This window comes from Rhodnius prolixus, unplaced genomic scaffold (genome assembly GCF_049639745.1).
Source record: "Rhodnius prolixus isolate KJV_2025 unplaced genomic scaffold, Rpr scaffold_5, whole genome shotgun sequence".
Taxonomy (NCBI): Eukaryota; Metazoa; Arthropoda; class Insecta; order Hemiptera; family Reduviidae; genus Rhodnius; species Rhodnius prolixus.
In genome coordinates, this window is record NW_027411624.1 from 27,848,909 (window position 1) to 27,865,642 (window position 16,734).

Genomic DNA, 16,734 nt, shown 5'->3' on the forward strand with positions numbered 1-16,734 from the left:
AGAAATATTGGTAATAATAGTTTTAGAAAGGGCCTTATTTGCGTGGGGCAAACTCCCCTCCTTATGAGGCAAAGCGTCGGGACTTTTAAAGTACAAATCTGTATAAAATTTCGATTCGAATGACACTTCATTCATGAAAATCGGTTCACATGTCGATAATTTGAAATGATTGCTATACTTCCCCTTAACAAGTGTAAGAGCAGATCGTCGCTTTATTGTTACGTAGGGGAGCCCTAACCCTATCATCCTATCAAATTTTATCAAAATCGGGACAAGATTTACAGAGTAATTAGTAATAATAATTTTGGAGGGGGCCTTACATTAAGGGGGCTAACTCCTCTCCCATTCGATGTACAGCGTCGGGAACCCCAAAAGGCACATCTACATAAAATTCTGAATCGAATGACACCTCATTCATGAAAATCGGTTCACGCTTTTAGGCGCTACGTTGTTTACAAAAAAGGTAACAAGAACAAGAACAAGAAGAACAAGAACATTTTTTGAAAAAGCCGTTTTTGCTCATTTTCGGCCACTTTGTTCTCAAAACCTATTAGATCGTGGTTGTTGCAAAAAAATTACAGTTATAAAGGAGGATTTGCCCTATAATTTAAAGAAAATTTGGGAATTTTATCTTTTATAGAAAAAGAGAAAAAAATTGTCAAAGTTGGGTGTTTTTCAACGTTACGCTTTTTCGTGCAGTTTTTGACGATCAACCCTTATACAACTGTCCTACCGGACAGTTTTAATTAAAAATAAGTCGCGCAATGTTTTTTGGTAAAATGGGAGATATTTTCAAAGATTTGAAGTTTGAAAAGAGACTGAAAAAGATTGTCAGAGAGAGAAAGAATGAGCGGTTCTTTTTGTCTCTGTCTCTTCTGGAATTCTCTTTAAAAAGAAGGGCAATTAATCTTGCGGGTCGCACTCATGGCAAGCGATCTAACGGCCCGAGGAGGGAATGTTCCCTAGATAAAATTATAATTAATGGGATTCCATCTTCCGCCCGCTCAACCAACTCTTATATTTCAGCTTTTCTCTCTCTAGGGCCCACACAGTTCCGGCTTGCCAGACTCTTCCTGCGCTTTATTGTACTCCCAGAGATACTTATTCTGGATGAATTACATTTTAGTGCGCACAGAAAGTGAGAATCCTCATTGGCTTATCATTTTAACATTTAAACAAAACCAAAATGTAAAAACTTAAAAAAATTAGTCTTTTCATTGGTTATTTGTAAATTTAATTAAAGAACACTTAACCACACAAAGACGTTTCTTTGTTAATAATCATACTATGAAGAAAAGGTGGCTAACGGAAATGGCAGTCAGAAGAATATTTCAAACGTAAGAGAAATCTAAAAGAGAAACGACGATAAAGAATATTAACCTTTTTCTAATACCTTTCTCTCTCTTACACACACCGCTTTTGAGTTTATATAGGGAAACCCAGAGACAAACACACTCTACTCTCTAAAAATCACTTTTTTGTTCTACAATAGATATTCCAACTAAACGTTCTCCAACTTCTAACTTAATACATTTTTCTGTGAATTTCAAAACTATTAAACTATGGGTAACATTATCTAGATAATAAAAGATATTAAAAACGACACATTAGGATGATCTGAAATGAATTTCGCTACAAAAATTATCCCAATAAAGGTTGTCGATAAAAATTTATCGATATAATGTTTTATTTCATTCCCCTTGATCACCACATGAAACTGCCGACCAACTGGCCAGGAGTGGTGCTAACACTCTCCATTCATTTGCCCGGAACCTGTCCTGGGAATCACCAAGGGTGCAGTTCATGTGGTTCTCAGAGACTGGATTTGGAGAGAACATGAAAAGAACTGGGTGATATGTCCTGGGGTTAAACACAGCAAGATTATGATGCCTTGGCTGTGTAAACAAAGAGCCAAAGAGACTCTGTGCTTGGGTAGAAATTCAGATTACTCTGATTACAGGCCTATTCACGGGGCATGGTAGGTTCAGCAAGTATCTGTACAAGGTGGGGGCTTATTAACTCGGTGTTGTGCAGATTTTGTCAAGGAAGAGAAGGAAACGGACTCTCAGTTCGATTGCGCTGCAATCGAGCGGTTGCGCTAAGATATCTTCGGAGCTTTGAGACCAAAGGAGATAGTAGCGCAAACAGAACTAGTAGGGGAAGTCCGTAACCTCCTTAGTAGGGGAGGTTTCGTCTACTAGATCCAAAGACGGTGGGCGCAATAAACCTCTTTTGGCTGCGCTGCCTTGGGGCATAAGTCCAGTCCTATCCAAATTTTAGAGACAATCATAGAAGGCCTATTTAAACAAAAAAAATCGCTTCATCTGCAAATTATCATCTTTGACGTATTTACGGGCCATTTTAGACCTAAGAACCATTTTAGACCTAAGAACCATTTTAGACTCAAGAAACGGATGTTGCAGGTTAAAAAAAATCTGTCGATCGCAAAAAATAAAAAATTACCCGAATTTAAAACCTCCACTTATGTTTGCTAAAAGTGTTATTAGGTTATGAAAAAATTGTCCATAAAACAGTCATTATTATAATTAAATAAAGCGTACCTACTTTCAATGAGTTAAGTTCGTGTATAGAAAGTCAATTTATATTCTGAATGAGCGACACGCTTTCAAAAAGGAAATGAAATCTGTTTCAAAATATACTGGATCGACTAATACATTACACACACACATTCATACTTATGTGTGTATATAAACACTTAAATTGCACTTTGAAATAACCCACATACAAGCTATACGCATATGAATACGAACATGTAACCTATGAAATGAATTCAATGGAACAATATTTGTTCAATGTGGGCGATATAACACGTCACATAACATTGAAATAATATGCTAATATTCTGCCACTTTATGGTTGTGAAAATTTCATCAATAATAACAACTTTGCTGAAATATCGCGTTGGTTGTTTTAAAATCTCTCAGCGCCACTCTGTGGATATTTGTTCCATTTCTACAGAACTATTGGCACGATTCTAGGAAGTTTCAATTCCACAGTTGTAGCCGCAATCTAGGTTTTTCATAAATATTTGATGCATTACAAAATTTTAGGGTGTAGTTTCTAATTTTTTACTTTATCCTACCACTGGTAAAGAAATTATTTGAGAAAACGCAAAAATTTGATTTTTCCGAAAATATACGTTTTAAGATGCACTGATTCTGAAAAAGCTTCTTTTTTTTAAAAAATTGTGTGACCTTGTAAAGACAGAATATCTCAAAACAAATAATTTAGGAAGCTGTAAGTACTAAGCTGTACTCTCAAGCGAACCATGAAGTAATTAAGGCTCAAGAGAGAATTTGCCAGAGAAGGGTTTCTTGTGCTGTATTCACGGGATTTGAATCCTTTTGGAATTCTGCAAAATACCTTTCTTCCGTGCATCCATCAGAGAATAGGTGCTAAAAAACCGCAGGTGTGTTGTTTGGAACCCCCGGCCAGGGACGAATAGGCAAGCAGCAAGTGGCCTGAACTTACTGCGCTATTTCTGGAGTAACGCAGGGAGGCCTTAAGTTGATCGCTGCGTCCATCAAATCATCGCCAAAAATCTCTCTTTGATTCTGTGACAGGCATTTATTACCAATCTTTTAACCTTCAAAAAAAGACGCAGAAGATTCAGCAAACATTTGATTAACAATAAACACAGTTAGAAAACAGAAGGAGGCCGGGTATTATAGAACCTCCACTACAGCCCGGACAGAGCTCAAAACTATTTCTCCTATTTTAAATTAAAAGTCGTTAATCATGTCTATCATTTTTTTTTAACTTGGGCTTATTAACACAAAAATGGCGTAACAAATACATATAAGAAAATGGTGCAGAAGGAACGATTTGTTTTCTGTTTTTAGCTCGTAGGAGAAACCATTACATTCTAACCGCAATGGATAGTGTAAGTATGTTTTGCTCCTACCTTATGTATTTTAAATAAACAGATAGCTGAATAGGTAATAGGTAATTGAATGCTGGATAATATATAATCGAACAATAAACGTTCAATTCTAATGGGAACCTTATGGAGAAAATATCCTAAATTCTTTAAAACAGCTTATCAGACCCAGATGACCTTGAAATTGATTTTCTTAAATCCCAAGCAGTAAGTGATCCAATAGGGTAGCCACTTCTCCTCAATAATTCTACAAACCAGCAAGGAATCCTACCAGAAACTTGGGAAATGGCCTTGAAATACAAAGCCACTTCTTCGTAAATATCAAAAACTGCACTTTGATTACATCGACGAGCCACTGTTAATCAACGATAATTTTAAAAAAGAAGTACCGAATTGGGTTCCAGTTCATCCAGATTTCTTCTTATTTTGTCACTGTTATCTCGTTTTGAGCCCAAAGCTAAAGTATACATAAAGGGTGGCCCTCCTTTAGAAAATGTAGAGTAAAATTTAATGGAAAAATAACCAATTGGGTTCCAGTTCGTCCAGATTTCTTCTTATTTTGTCACTGTTATCTAGTTTTGAGACCGAAGCTACAGTATACATAGAGGGTGGCCCTCCTTTAGAAAATGTACAGTAAAATTTAATGGAAAAATAACCAATTGGGTTCCAGTTCGTCCAGATTTCTTCTTATTTTGTCACTGTTATCTAGTTTTGAGACCGAAGCTACAGTATACATAGAGGGTGGCCCTCCTTTAAAAAATGTACAGTAAAATTTAATGGAAAAATAACAAATTTGAATCCAGTTCGTCCAGATTTCTTCTTATTTTGTCACTGTTATCTAGTTTTGAGACCAAAGCTAAAGTATACATCTTTACATGGCTAAGGGTAGCCATCTTTTGGAAAATGTTAGGTAAAATTAATAGGAAAAATACCGAATTGGGATGCAGTTCGTCCAGATTTCTACTTCCATTGTTGGCGTGGATAACAGCACACTGGTCTCATTCACATGTAGAAGTCAAAAAGATTTCACCTCTGTGTGCTTCCACCATATCACCGACATAAACGCTTGCTGAATTCAATCTCGTAAACAGATCATTCGTGAAGACACACCAGTGCCTAGACTGGAGAACTACCCTGGAGGCAAACTCTTACCGTTCGTACGACTACAGTTTGACAACCCAGGGTGTCCTGAATTACTCTACACCTCGAATAAACGCTAAGCTTGTTAAACAAAAGCAGTAGACACCTTCACGTAGAAGGAATTCTTCTACAGCATCAAATAATACTCTATCAAACGTTAAATCTGAATAAATGTAACACGTAGAACAAACTCTTTCGTCTCTAGAGCGGATTCTATTTTACCATCAAGATAATACAACGCTACAGTGCAAGCATGTTGGTTTGGATGCAATAGAAATCACTTAAAGTGACCAACAATTCCAATCTATCCAATAATTCATATACCTCCAGTTAGAGACTTGCTTAATTTGAACATCTGTAATGAATTAAAACTGAGTTCTGGGGAGCTGCAACATTACGATTCGCTTAGAAATATTGTTTTATTCTAATTGAACTCCACTGACTCCAACTAATTAAAAATGCAAGGTTTGAAAAAACTTGTAAGTTAGAAAGAGAATCGTCCGGGGTTCGCACTGTTTTTCTTGCTTCTATTATAAATAATGATTTATTTTTTTAAATAAATTTCTGCAAAATGAAAGAAAAAAGGAATCTAATAAAATTAGGCTCTCCAAGAAATACCACTTCAAATAAATTCAACTGTAACTTAAGCGTACTCAAAGAAATAAAAATTCCGAGCTGAAAATAAGTTTGAAATCGGAATTAGAAAGAAAAAATTTTGTAAGCTCGTCAAAAATTTTACCCAGTAAATGAATTCATACTACATTTTAAGCTTTACCACTAACAAAACAGTAAGTACACTTTTACTACGTTTTGCTGCTTTAAATAATACTTATTCTGGTATAAAAGAGGAGAAAACTCGACCAAGTTGGCCGTCGGTGGAAGACCATTCGAAATTGCAAAACTGATCGAAGCTAATCCGCTTAAATTGAATACAAAATGTGTGCACTTCATTTTTCTCTCACAAGACCTAGTTGCGCTAAATCTTTTTAACTTTATTTTTATGGAATTACCTGGTTCGATTTTAACTGGACAGTAAAATAAAATTGAAGCCGCTAACGCAATAGAAGAACAACTTTTAAAATATGATTTTAAAAACTGAGTAAATCCCTTTATCTTATTTTATACCGATAAAATTTTATGGAGATTTAACTTGAAACAAAAATGTAGTTCAAATTTTCCTGGTGGATTTCACTCTAAGAGATTCTGTGCTGCGAGAATTTAAAAATAAAAAAATCTGAAGAAGATATACTTGAACGTGGGCTTAATAAGAGGATCACTTCTGGGTGATGGTCTTTTGGAAGTGTTCCACTTTTTACCGTCTTATTAGCTAGTCTAAGTCCAATCCAAGAACAATCTCTATGTCCATATGTTTCTGTTCTATTTTTAAAAAATGTTTTTAATTTCAAAGCTCAAACAACCGAACATTATTAAGAAAAACGATCTTTTAATATTATAGTTTTGAAGTAGAAGAATATGGCTAAGTCAGACCACATTATTATATAGACTTCCAAATTTTAACTTACTTAGCAGCTCACTTTTATAGTCTATTATCTCTATCTGTCTGTCTGCTTGTTTTAAATTATTTATTTCCTTAGATGAGTTTGACTCTACCTCTTTTTAATGCCCAATTGTTCTTTACATGCCACCCTAATCTCCGGAGACGTTTTCATTCATCACCGAACATTACTTTTACTGTCTTTTTTTATTGTATATCTCTAGTGTTTAATAACTCAGAATATACACTATATCGCTTTTAAAGGTGTGAATTGTGACAACAAAATTGTATCATATTCGCAAATGTTTGGAGTCAAATCGGCTAATTCTTGATATTCCCTTTCGTATCAAATTGGTGGCAAATTGTCTAGTAATTTAATTATAAATAAATAGATTTTATTCTTCTTTTACTTTATTCACATCTATAAATGTGAATTGTAAATTATTTTATTAATGGCAGGATTCGGATTTCCGTTTAAGAGCTTCATCCTTTCGTAATCTACTTATTGGGTTTCCTGTCACAAGTTCCGCTCTCTTAGAGTAAGCAATGAGGGATACATTGTAAGTAGAAGTTGGATTGTTTTAAGAAAAAGCGATCGACGAATAAAAAAAATTTTTTAAAAACAACCAAATTAATGAAAACGCCTAACCATCTGTCCACAATTGAAAAACTTATTCTTTTTTGCGTTAAGTTTGATATTAATGATGATAATTTAAATTTTATTTATGTTCAAATTCTTTTTATTGCATCCGCTAGATCAAATCGACAGAATATTGAGCAATCTAGTTTTATTTTCGTTTAAACCGATAACCCCCGTGTATGAACTTTGAAGTTTATCTTGATAGGAAAGAGTCTTATGTTTAAATCTTGCATTTTGGGGGGGGGATTCCTGTCTGTGCAGATTAGCCAGAGATGTACTAGTGTATTATTTAATGATATGTATTATGAGTACGAGGGTCGTTTGAAAAGTCCGTGCAAAGTCAGAGAGATAGCACTACTGGCGCGTATCGAGGTTATGTTTAGTTAGTAGCATCTCTTGGAAGAACACACACCAAGTTTCAGCCAAATCGGTCTATTTCTTTGTGTTTGGCATTCGTTTGAATCGAGGAAGTCGAGTGATTTTCAAATCGTGTGAAGTGTTCGAAGGACGGTTTGCAGCTGTTCCAGAAGAATCCGCAGGACTTTAAGCGTCGTTTCGTCACTGTGGATGAAACATGGATACATCACTACACTCCTGAGACCAAAGAACAATCTAAACAATGGGTTACCAAGGGGGAATCTGCTCCAAAAAAGGCGAAGACCGTTCCTTCGGCCGGAAAGATTATGGCGACTGTCTTTTGGGATTCGCAAGGAATAATCTTCATCGACTATCTGGAAAAGGGTAAAACTATTACAGGTGCATATTATTCATCGTTATTGGACCGTTTGAAAACCGAGCTGCAAGAAAAACGCCCACGATTGGCCCACAAAAAAGTCCTTTTCCATCACGACAACGCACCAGCTCACACCTCAGCAGTTGTGGTCGCAAAATTAATGGAAATAGGGTTCCAACTCGTTTCACATCCCCCCTATTCTCCAGACTTGGCTCCCTCGGACTACTATTTGTTCCCCAATATGAAGAAATGGCTGGCGGGAAAAAGATTTTATTCAAACGAGGAGGTGATTGCAGAAACGAATGGCTATTTTTCAGACTTGGACAAATCCTATTATTCGGAAGGGATCAACAAACTAGAGCAGCGTTGGACGAAGTGTATAAGCCTAAAAGGAGACTATGTTGAAAAATAAAAAAGGTTTACCCCAAAAAATTAAGTAGTTTTTATTTTTGCACGGACTATTGTTATTTTTGTTTTATTTACTGTTATGTTTTAATTTTTAATTTTTATTTTCAAAGTTTGATTTTGTTTTTGGGAATGAATTGGAAAATAGCCAGATACGTTTCGAATATTGGTTCTATGAGGATGGTATGCAGTTTGGCAGGAAGTGGACATTTCGCTTTGATGACTGCATTCCACAGTTTGTCCCTATCATCCTGGTGACTATTGCAATCAAGGATCAGGTGGTTGGCGTCTATAATTGTATCAAAAGGGCAAGAGCAAATTGTCCTAAAATATCATAGAAACTAACGATATCCCACTCATTTCTAAGTTTGAAAAAAAAATTCGTTGAAACTGATTCGACAAAATTCGAAGAAAAAAAGGAGGGAGGCGCTAGACCGTTTCCTCTGAAGAAGTCTTGAGATTTCTGGAAGGAAATGTTCGAATCTTACTTTGGTTATTGGGTTTTTATGGAAACAATAACGCAAAAAAGATTTCAAAGTGGTTGAGGAGAAAACCAGTTTTCATATTTGAGATGCAATTATAATTATTAATAAAGGCGAAAAATAAAAAGGTGTATAATTATTTAGTTCATATAACTAAAATTATATGAAAAGATTTATATAAAGATCTCCTTTTGAAAAAGTGGTTTCCCAAGCGGGCTACGTTTGGTGGCCAAAATATTTCCAATCTAATTTATAAAACACAAATTTAATTAAGCACGAAAAGAAAGATATTTAAGATACTAATATCAGGCAATTTAAAATGATAAATGTAACTTTTTGGTAGTTCTATAATTAAGAAAAACTATTTCTATTAAATGTAATGGAATGCTTTTGTCTTTTAATTCAATAATAAAAGTAAAATGCTCACTTCATCGCTGAAGCTAATTTAAAGATATTTGATTTTTTCTTTTAAAAAAAACGCATTAATTTATGTTTTTGTATATTTACAGCAGCTTTGCACACTACTTTGTGATTTGTATAGATTACTGAACGACAGGTATTTGTTGACTCGCAATTGTATTTAAATATCATTTTTTACGTTTAATTAAATATAAAAATGAATTAAGCAGTTAGTTATGAATGTTCAGGACGTAAAAAGACGAAATAACTGACCTGTGAAGAAAGCAAGGCTGACGCAGGGCGTGGAGAACTAAGGTGAACTGTCGAGGTTGCGCCGTGACGACTGTGCGTGCTACAATCCCGCCAAACACCAGCGACCTTACATGCAGCCTATCTATCGATGTTTAAGGCGCTTTTTATAAAGTTATAATTTGTATTATTATTTTAACTTTAATAGTTTGTAGGTATAAGTTTATGAAAATAAAGTTGATAACTTTTGATGTTTAATAACTTATAATAAAAACTTCTGGCAATGAACATCATATCAGTTTGCTGCAAATATGTTTTTGTTTAAAAAAAAAAAATTGCTGGAAGTAAGCACACCTGTTTCATAATCGTAAAATAATAATAACAATCATCATCATCATCATCATCATTGTAATGATGCTTCAACGTTCATCAATCCTTAGCGGCTGCCCCATATTTTTTACTTTCAAGAAGCCTCTGAAGTGTTTTTTTTTCCAAACGCGTCGACATCTGAGGGCGCCCGGAGCCTTATTCAGTGCACTGCCGGCCTCTGGACAGGGTTCTCTCGTTACAGACAACACTGTCCATCACCGGAGAGTGAGCTGTAAGAAACTCCTAGGAAGAGAAAATCTAAAGGCCAGCCGGATCTCCGCGTGGGAATCCAGTACGCTAACCGCAAAGTAATCCCTTCCCTTTATTGAGGCTATTCTTCTTCTGCTAATCAGTCTTAATTTCTTGTTCAGTAGACAATTCACTTGTGAGGAGAGAGTGGGACAGCGTTTCTTTTCCTCTGCCTTTAAGGCATGACAAGAACGAAATGTCCCCCAAACGGTCATTGAATCTTAAATGTTGGTTTGAGCATCCTGTTTACCAATGATATCCTTGGATTTTGAGCCTTTAACCCAATTTCCCATCTCTGTGTCACTGTTAGAGTAAGTGAAAATCTACCAATACTTTTTGTGAACCTCTTTGTGACTGTCCACTTCCATAAAAGCGTTCATGCCAAAACTTGACCTTTTCAGACTCAGCTCAAATGCATATATTGAAAATGAAATCTCTCAAAAGTCACAGATCCCCCTAAATAATAATTACAGATGAAATATCTCTCAAATAGTTGTAGCCGAACAATAAAATCAGCTTCAGTTTTTAAGCAGTTAAAAAATGTGATTATATTATTTCATCTTTGCATACTTGTAGTAGCTGTAATCGTTTTCTAAATACTTTTTTAGTTGTAGAGGAATTCGCCAGAGGGCTTTCTAACTAGTATGGTGTTCATTTCCTTAATATTGAAGTAAACAAAGAGAAAAATTGTGGTGGGGGAAACAAACATTGCTGGGAAGTTCTATCTGGTAATGGAAGACATTAGGCCCTGTGCAGTATTTTGTTGAAAATAAAATCCAGGTAATTATCTAGCATGGTAATTATAATTTCTTGTAGTTTAAATTAAAGATTTATTTAGATTTTATAAAGTTACTAATATAAATCATTTTGAAAGACTAGTCAACTTATTTGAACGCGATTTTCATTTTGGTTAATTCACCTAATCAATTGGTTAACTCTTCTGAGTAAAGAATCGTTTTTGGGCTGATTTTCGATTGTGAGATTTCATCAGAGATATCCTTTTTGAAATGCCCTGAGTTTTGGTGTGTCCATGGCAACTCAAAAATGAAAAATCGTAGAAATTTCAAATTTGATATTTAGCCTAGGTGCCAATAGAAAATGTGCTATTGCTATTTATTGTTCTGGCTGGACACCTATACAGGTGTTAATAAGAATAAGATGTTCGCAGTATCATCTCTTTGCGTAAAGGCTCGCGAAGGTTTTGGTTTTACATTTTGGTTTTAGAAATACGCGTCTCGCTGACAGTGATTCATTTCTTAGTATTTATTTTATATTTTTAATTCAATATAACTACATTCGGACTAAGTTGCAAAAAATTGTATCAAAGAACAATTTGGAGAAAATTAATTTCAGTTTTCTAGTAAGTTTAATGATCATATTAACGAGAATGGGAATTGATTTGAGTGACTGGATCTTTGAATTCTTTATATTTCATCAATTTTTCATCTATTAACCTTGAAATGTTGCCGTAATGCTCCTTTTGGCCAATGAATTTTCTTCAGGTTAACTGTGAGTGGTTCTTAAACTTAGCTGTATGCTTTGATGTGTATATTCAAGAAGAGCATAATTCAAAAACAGAATGTAATATGGCCTTACGCTAAAATCTTACAGCTGGTGTTATCAGAGCTTTAAAAGGCCTGAATAAATCACTCGTAAACAGTAAGTCGTCTTTCGACTGCTGGGATTGTGTTATGAATGATTGATTTCCAGATTATCTAGAGAGCACGACTGAAAAGTTCTTCGACGGATTTTACTTTCAACGCATAGTGTGTATTAAAGCATTAATACGTCCATCAGCAGATTGTACGTATTTTGTAAGCTTATATTATGAAAGAATTGCTAAAAAGAGTGTGACATTTATTTTCTGAAATAATGTTAATGGCACCATCAATATTTTAAAGAAAGTAACGCGTCATATATATATATATATATATTTTAATTTAAGGCACTTCAAGATCTGAGGTCGTTGGCGTCCGGAGCTTTTTTCAATGCAGTGCCGGCCTCAAGGCAGAGTTCACTTGTTCAGACGTCAGCGGATACTGACTTATAGGGCACACCTAGCAAGAGAAAATCTAAGTATGTTTGTATGAATGCTGGTTATATTCTCTTTTCCAATATCTATTATATTACCTAATTATACCTGGCCTAATGCATCATTTACCCCGCTGATTCAGTATTAGTAATCAATGCAAAATTTGTTAGTTTAGACTATCGATTGGTATTTTTGAGGAATTTATAAATTAATAAAGATATTGATTTTTATGAATGCAAATGCAATTTTTATTTTAAATAACTTAATTTCTTACATGAAGTAAATTACCAGTTTTTATCTGAGAGATTACATATAAACGAGGTACAGATATAAGTATCTAGTCTTCCTTTCGTAAAAAACTGAGTGACTTGTAAGTTCTAGGGGCAACAACGAGGCCATGGCCAAAGGCTTATGACTAGGGTAATGTGTTAGGGTGATTTTTTGATTAAGTTAAAATACCAATGGTCACGAACGTAAATAAGCGATCTTAATCTCTCTCTGTAAATACCACTTTGCTGAGTAGATTCTTTAATTTTCCGACATTTTCTCTGGATTGGCTTCGATAGTCTTTAAACTGTATGAACATATTGTACCCCTTTGATCAACGACTTTTATTTGCAAAAAAAAAAAAATCTGTTAATAGACTACTGCGTTAGATGGAGGGGAGGTTACCTATAATAATTCCATTTCAGTATAATGTACGGTCCTGTGTCTTGTATATTATAAAAGTAGATGAAAAAAATTAGGAAAGATAAAAAGTAGCTACACGTGGGATTCGTACTAGGGATCTCCCACTTGCTTATCCCCGTTCGTGATCACCAACACCCGCCCAGTGTCTTTACATTATAAGGGTACAATAAACGTAACGATAAAATTTTGAACTTTAAGAAAATTCCACAGCTGAATATAGCGTTATACTCTAAGAATTGTTCACTTTGTTTTGTGTATTTTTCTGTCTTAGCTTCCACATTTTTCTCTGGCCTTTGTTTTAAGGCGTTTCTGAGAACGGATTTGATTGGGCTCCATTTTAAAGTTTAATTTCGTTGTAGTTTTAAGTTTGAAAACTGGGGTTTGAAGGAACATTTAATTTTGGAGAATTATGTTTCTAATTTGTATAAAGCTTTTAATTTAAGTTTTGAAAGAGAAACGTTTAACTAATGCAAGAATTTTGTGATGATTTAGGATTGTGGACATCTGAAGAGCAGCATTTCCAAACTTCAGAGAATGGACCAACAAGAACTCCCTGTCAGCTCTACTTCTCTTAGAAAAGATTTATTTTGGAAATAAAGGAGGAGAGGAGATATACGAGGAGTAATATCAGGTGGGTTGATTAAAGAATAATATAAAAGAATTTTCTTACCGGAGATCTTCGTCAATGGAGGAAATTGTTGTTAAGATGACCTGTGATGTACCCTTTAAGAATGAAAACTATCGCCCTCTCCCCATGATTTTGAGATTACATTATGCAAATTTGGGGTTTTAATGTTGCATTAATGATTTTTATCGTTTTATTATGGTTGATAATTTCCATTTATACTCTTTGTGTATTCTCTTCAATCACCAGTCATCTCTCTCCCAATAAACTTCTTGCAATTGACAACAGCTTCAGTTTACAGCCTTAATCATACCTTATCTCCAATTATTTCCTCTCCATTCTCCAGTTCCTTAGTCACCGCTTCTTATCATGAGGTTATCTTAATGCTAAGCATCCACAATGAGGCTCTTGGCTTGTTTACTTAATAATTTCCTATCCGAGTATACTTACTAATTTTTATCTCCACCACTACTAAGCTATTGGCTAGCCAACTTCTATTCAAAATTCCAAATATTTTACCGAAACCGGCTTCTGTAATTTGAAATGTTTATTGTAGTTACCTTGTTTTTATTATTCGTTCATTTTCTATTTTCATTTGAGATAAAGAAAACATTACGTTACATTTCCAGTAATTTTATTAGAGTTTAATTTCATTTATTGGATTTGTCTAAACGAGATGTTTTGGGCTCCAGAAAGGAAACAATTATTTCAAACCTTATACGATTTTTTATTCTGTTAATTCTAAAATATATATAAAAAAAGTAAAAATTATTCAAACTGTTCAAACAGTTGTGTGAACTTTAAAATGACGTTTTTCGTGCATTTTTGTCGATCAACCCTTATACTACTGTCCTACCGTTCAGTTTTAATTTACCTATATACAGGGTATTCAGCATAAGACTACGGTAACTTCGGGAGGCGATTCTGGGCATCATTTGCAACAAAAAATTCCATATAAACTATGGCTCGATTCGGCTCCGTTTTATAGATATTTTTAATTTTATGTTTTTTCAAGGTGTTACTACTTTTTAGCAAAAAGTTGTCTATATTTCTCAAACTATTAAAGCTACAGCTATTTTAATAAGCTCATTAGAAAGAAGGTTAAATTTCCTTTTAAATAAGCTAATTTGTATTCCAAAAAAATAATATCAAGTATTTTACTTTGTGGCCCAAACATAAGTTTCTAATTTTTTCCAAAAACTTTGACTTCATTTTTCTCAAAAACGTTTTATATAAAAAAACCGTGCATTATTCAGGAAAAACATCTACATACGATCACCTTTCGAACGGTATACAATAATTGGGGTTATGTTAAACATTGATGCAGAAATCTGTGATTAATTGCAAAAAAAGTAGGCCTCAAAACAACGTCGGCATTATGAAAGGAATTCTCCTACCATAAGAATATAGTTGATCAGAATCATCAAATCCAGTACGATTTTTTGCAAACGTGTAATTTAATAATTAATTTATTTAAAAACTATATTCAAAAATATAAAACTTACATTAAAAATAATAAAATAAAATAAAAAGAAGAAAAATGAATATGATGTTAAATGAGTGTTAGGTACCAATTTCGAAAGAAAGGATTTTCGTTTAACGAGTTTAGGATCTGTGTGTTATTCTTTAGTTAATTAAAGAAATATACTAAATAATGTGAATAAATCATCATTTCATCATTTTGAACTACTCAATAAACTTTTGGAATTAACAGGTTGTGAAGAGCTAATGAATAAGCCGAGAACTTACTTATCGCTCTAATCTCCAAGTTAAAAACTGACTTGTTTTATCCTAATACGGCTTATAAAAACAAATAAATACAAGAAGAAGAAAAGATAGTTTAAAGTCTACATTTTCATTAGATATTTAGTTGTCATTTTGCTATCAATATGCCAACGAATTCGAATATTGAATATCGCGATATGTCATACATAATTATTATTTTTAATGTAAGTTTTATATTTTTGAATATAGTTCTTAAATAAATGAATTATTAAATTACACGTTTGCAAAAAATCGTACTGGATTTGATGATTCTGTTCAGTTATATTCTTATGGTAGGTAAATTCCTTTCATAATGCCGACGTTGTTTTGAGGCCTACTTTTTTGCAATTAATCACAGATTTCTGCATCAATTTTTAACATAACCCCAATTATTGTATACCGTTCGAAAGGTGATCGATCGTATGTAGATGTTTTTCCTGAATAGTGCACGGTTTTTTCATATAAAATGTTTTTGAGAAAAATGAAGTCAAAGTTTTTGGAAAAAATTAGAAACTTGCTATTTCTTATGTTTGGGCCACAAAGTAAAATACTTGATATTATTATTTTGGAATACAAATTAGCTTATTTAAAAGGAAATTTAACCTTATTTCTAATGAGCTTATTCAAATAGCTGTAGCTTTAATAGTTTGAGAAATATAGGCAACTTTTTGCTAAAAAGTAGTAACACCTTGAAAAAACATAAAATTAAAAATATCTACAAAACGGAGCCGAATCGAGCCATAGTTTATATGGAATTTTTTGTTGCAAATGATGCCCAGAATCGCCTCCCGAAGTTACCGTAGTCTTATGCTGAACACCCTGTATATAAATAAATTTAGCATGAGCTCATATCTAAAAAATTGAAAGTGAAACTTGATCTCGAGTGTTAGTACCATAATTTTCGCACAGCGAAATGTTACAGGATACTTCATTTTCTAATATTTATCATAATCATACCCCAGTTTTCATAATGTCTGGGTATAAACAATTATTTGGTTGGGGACATTGAAGTTATAATGTAGGATGTTGATATTATTGAATGGAGTGTGATGATTGTAGCGAAATTTGATAATGTAGATGGCATAAGTCTAGGTTCTGGGATAGTTTTGATTATTGCAAACTAATTATCGATTGATAAGAGAAGATTTAAATTTCGTAGTATTTCGGAAGGAATCTATTTGAGTTTTTTAAGCTAAGGAACCAGTGTCGTCGATTTTCTTTGTTTGATTTTAGCTTTAATGTTATTTTATTTAAATTTTCATTTTTGGCTGGTTCTGGAGAATCTAGTTAGGGAACCTATTTCTGAGTCTTCTAAGCCAGTTTCCAGTTAAAACTAAGAGATTGAACTTAAGTTAGAGCACAACTCCCTTGAACTCATTTCAGTTCTTACAACTTATAACTTAAGGTAAAACTAAAGTTAAATTCAGTAATGTGGATAAAATCATAATATGTGAAAAAAACAGAAATGCAGCAACAGTAATGTAAATGCATTTCCTAAAATAGATAGGCTGTAGCCAAGGGTATCAGCTGGTTGCACGTAACCTTCAGTTATCAACAGAAC

The 16,734-nt window shown here is 33.8% G+C and overlaps 1 protein-coding gene across 2 annotated transcripts in view; it reads right to left on the bottom strand.

Annotated features, from left to right (window-relative positions):
- The window catches only part of LOC141458708 (uncharacterized), a 200,116-nt gene extending 190,530 nt beyond the window's left edge, over window positions 1-9,586 (bottom strand). The window contains exon 1 of one of the 2 annotated variants that reach the window (XM_074137043.1): window positions 9,469-9,586. The gene's annotated coding sequence lies outside the window, so the exon portion shown is untranslated. The remainder of the gene's footprint in view (window positions 1-9,468) is intronic. The other variant, XM_074137041.1, reaches the window with a different exon arrangement.
- Window positions 9,587-16,734: the final 7,148 nt, after the last annotated feature.